The following is a 4431-nucleotide window of genomic DNA, read 5'->3' on the forward strand; positions in this document are numbered from 1 at the left end:
GGATGGGTGAGTGATTTAAACCCCACATAGAGTGTAGGGATGGACGAAGATGGTGTGTAGAGGCTGGTTGGGTAGGACTATATATCTGGTACTATAACTATGATGGGCTAAGGCCCTAATGCATATCTGATACTGAAACTGAAATGGGCTAAGGCTAGAATTGCTACTAAAATTGTAATGGGCTTAGGCCCCAGACTGCATTTGACTGTTTACTACTAATTAACTGTATACATGTTTTCTATGGGGATTACACACTGAGTTTATGTAAACTCATCCTTCTATGTAATGTGTATAGGTAATCCCCAAACTTAGACGGATCGGTGGAGTGGAGGACTTAACGGTGACCACATGGGTTATTTTGAAACTGCTTTACATTCTTGTACGATTCATTTTCTATTTTTGTTGAGGTACTTGGTTGTAAATTTGGGACTTTCGGACTGTTTGCTTTTATTTTAGATTTAGACTGTTTTCATTGGTGTTTTTCTTAACTGCCAAACTCAACATAAACTCGGTTTTATTAAAAATAATGATTTTACTAAATGCAAATAGTTTTACTCAAATGTCACGATTTTAAAAGCTGTCGCTACAGATAATATTTTTAAACGATTCAGTAACAAGGAAATAAATTTGAAATGGACGAGATAATTAGTAGCTAATCAATGGTTATTTTTTAACTTGATAAATGTGATTTCAATTTCCGTTCCATTCGACATCGCTAGAGTCGACCATAAAGTCTAGGCCGGGTTTGGAGTGTTACATGACCTCGTTTTCACCATTTTCAAGCATGTATCAAATTTCTCATGAGAGCATGCAAGTAATTTACATCAATATAAATCACATTCCATACAACATAACATTCAATTAAATATATTTACATGCCGAATTAAGTTACATGAACTTACCTCGACACTTATTCGCGTAAAAGTCTACTAATCCAAAATCGTTTCTTTTCCTTGATCTAACCTCAAATTACTGTTGTCCGGATATATATATATATATGAATTTAACCATAAATTTCACAAATTTAATATTTAAATGGACTCAATTTACGTCCTAGGTAAAATTACCATTTGCCCCGAATTTTTCCATAAATTTCGATTGTCCTTAGGCCTGGAAAATGAAACTTGTGCAAATTACTCCTTATTCCAAGCCTAACCAAAGCCCCGTTACAAATTTTACAGCACATGTATTCATCAAATTTCAGAATTTTTCATCAAGTTTTACAACTTTTCATTTTAGTCTTTAAATCTTGTTTTCATCAAAAATCACTTTGTAAAAGTTGCTTATCTATCAATAATCTTTCATTTTCTATCATAAATTTCTAATTTCCAGCATATACATCCATGACCCGTTTTCATACATTGATAACTTTTCAAATTAATCCATCAAATAGAGAGATTAAGCTATCCTGGTTTCAAAAATACCAAAATTACTAAAAACGGTACAAAAGAACTTACCCAATTAGGCCTTAAAAGTTTATTTTCTCTCTCCTAGGGTTTCCATGTGTTTTAGGTTGAAGACGACATAAAATAAGATGATTTCTTTTATCATCTTGTTAATTAATTAAGTATTTTTGTATTTCCAATTTAGTCCTTACCCTTTTTCTATATTTCCATGGATGAGTCATTAAGAAAAATCTACATACTATTCTTAATGGTCTAATTACCATATAAGGACCTCTAGTTTTGAATTCCATAGCTATTTGATCCTTATAGCTACTAGAATTCAACTTTTGTATTTTATGTGATTTAGTCCTTCTCGTAATTAAGCACTTAATTGATAAAATTTTCGTGTCTAAAATTTCACATGACAAGCCTATTATAATACGGGCCATATAATGAAATAAAAATAAACTTTATTTTCGGATTGAATTTGTGGTCCCGAAACCACTATTCTGATTTCATTGAAAAATGGGCTGTTGCATATACATATGTTGAAACCAAAGACACATATTGCAATTGTGTACGGTAAAACTCAAATTTAGATGCTCAAAGACCCAAGCCATCCACCTTATCCAACAATGCCAATGACTTGCATGACTAAACTCCATTATAATCCTTGTATAGTTGTAATTTCAAAAAAAAAAAGAGTATAGAATGAAACCCTAAATCAACTCAAACCATTTGTGTTAGTGCAAATAATAAAAATAAACTTAAGATAAACTTATTGAATGCTTTAAGGTGTGTAATTATGCCATTTTTTAAGGTTTTAATCATTCCACCTATATTTTGGTGTATAAAAGAGTTAAAAACAAATGTACTTGTAAGGTACAATGAAACAAAATGATTATCTGTGTTTTACATAAACAAAAACTGTAACACCCCTAACTTATTTCCGTTTCCAGATTGGGGTCATGGAGTATTATGATAATATTAGAAACATTTAACAGTTAATACAATAATTATTCAATCATGATTACAACTAATCAATCACATTCCATTCATAAGCTAAAAAACATATATAGACCTTAAAATGAGTTTATGAGGCCCTAAAAATAGATTGTAAACATTTCAGGGTCAAATCGTAACAAAATGGAAAAGTTGAGAAAAATTGAAAAATTTTAGAAACAAGGGACACATGGCCGTGTATCAGAACCCAAGTCGTGTGGACATTCGAAGTCCAGACACACGACTGTGTCCCAGCCCGTGTGTCTGTCCATATGAGAACCGATGTCGGGTCACACAGTCATGTCTCAAACCGTATAACTAACTATTTTAAGATACATGGTCGTGTCGCAGGTCGTGTGAGACCTGCACCTAAAGACAATAAGACACACGATCGTGTGGGTCATAAGGCCGTGTGGCAACCCGTGTTACCATAAATTGCTTCAAAAACAATGTAAATTTTTAACCTAACTTGCTAACCAAGCCATTTCTAAAACCATACCAAATTCATGACCAAAAACACTCTCATACAAGTCCAAACATACCAAATACCTACAATTCAAGCGTCTAACCAGTGTACTTTCATTGACACCACAATTTAATAATAATTCAATTAGTACAAATATTACTCTTCTATACATCTAACCCATACATTTAGTGAACAAATCTCAACTCAATAAGTCATGCCATTGATTGTACTAGAAAGAACATATGTTTTCTCCCTACTTATTGGTTAATTTGTTCTCATTTAGTTACCCTTAGCATACATTTTAACATGTTCAGTTTAGTAAATTGCATTTTATAACTCAGTGAATCCTAGCCTATTTTATCCTTAATTTTGTTATCTTATTGCATTAATGTCGCTGCATGAGTTAATTCCAGATTGCATCTAGAATTGTCGCTGCAGTTGACAACTATCTGATAAGAGCCAACCATGCGTGAACTATCCAGTCCGGTGTAACAACCCTGTACGAGCAAGGACAGAAGAATCCTGAGGGAAGGACACCAGTAGTGTTGAGGAAAACATAAAAGGATAACGTGAGAAGAATGAAGGGAGGATTTTTTCTGGACCACCATTCTCTTACCCTATTTTGAAGCTTGCGGCCATGGCAGCTTGAGCCGTCTATAGGTGAGCCAACGTGAAGACTAATGCAAATCCACTCTTGACGAAGAGATTTTAGTGTAGAACAAGGGGAAATGGAGAGATCCAATCGAGTAGCCTAAGAATAGTGTTCTCCATTCGATTCTTTCTTATTTCTTTGAAAACGCTAGTGATTACTTTATATTTTCTATTGTATGAAAGTACAATGAATGCTTTGTTAAATGTTATCTTATTAAATCTTATTTTTATTGTTTAATCTTGGGGGTTTGACTGTTCTAAACACAGAAGTGTTGTTGCAGTCACTAACACTAGAAGGTGCAGTGATAGTTTGAGCTAATAAGCATTTCAGTGGAAGTTGAGTAAGGACTAAAGGAATTTAGTCCACTTGTTCTTAATGGTGCCATATTGCCATCAGCGGAAGGTGAGGTTAATGTAGCTGGTTAAGTTCCATATTAAATAAAAAAAGTGGCATTTGATAAGATATACATTAAATTTTATTGCGTCGACAATCACCTATCTTTTATACTTTGTGAGTGTTTAGTATACTAGTGAAGATTCATATTGAGGATCCCAGTTTATCTATAGCATACTTTATCTTATTGTTTTCAAGTTATTGCTTCGACAACTATCCTCACAATTTTATCTCGTTTCTATCTAGTTATTGCACCGACATTAGTAGATAAAAGACAACCATCCTTATGGGATCGATATCTGACAGACTCACATCTGTCTATTATACTTGCATTGACAGTGTACACTTGCACATTATTACTGTGACGTTTATAGCTGATCAAGTTTTTGGTGCCGTTACTGGGGATGACGTTTATTTGATGTTTATTTTTGTTCTTGTGTGTCTTTATACTTGGTTTTCCTTATATAATATTTAGTATTCACTAACTTGTATTCTTTTTGTTGCTATTTTTCAATTTCATTTTAGGTGTTTTA

The sequence above is a fragment of the Gossypium hirsutum genome, chromosome A06 (assembly GCF_007990345.1).
Source record: "Gossypium hirsutum isolate 1008001.06 chromosome A06, Gossypium_hirsutum_v2.1, whole genome shotgun sequence".
Classification (NCBI taxonomy): domain Eukaryota; kingdom Viridiplantae; phylum Streptophyta; class Magnoliopsida; order Malvales; family Malvaceae; genus Gossypium; species Gossypium hirsutum.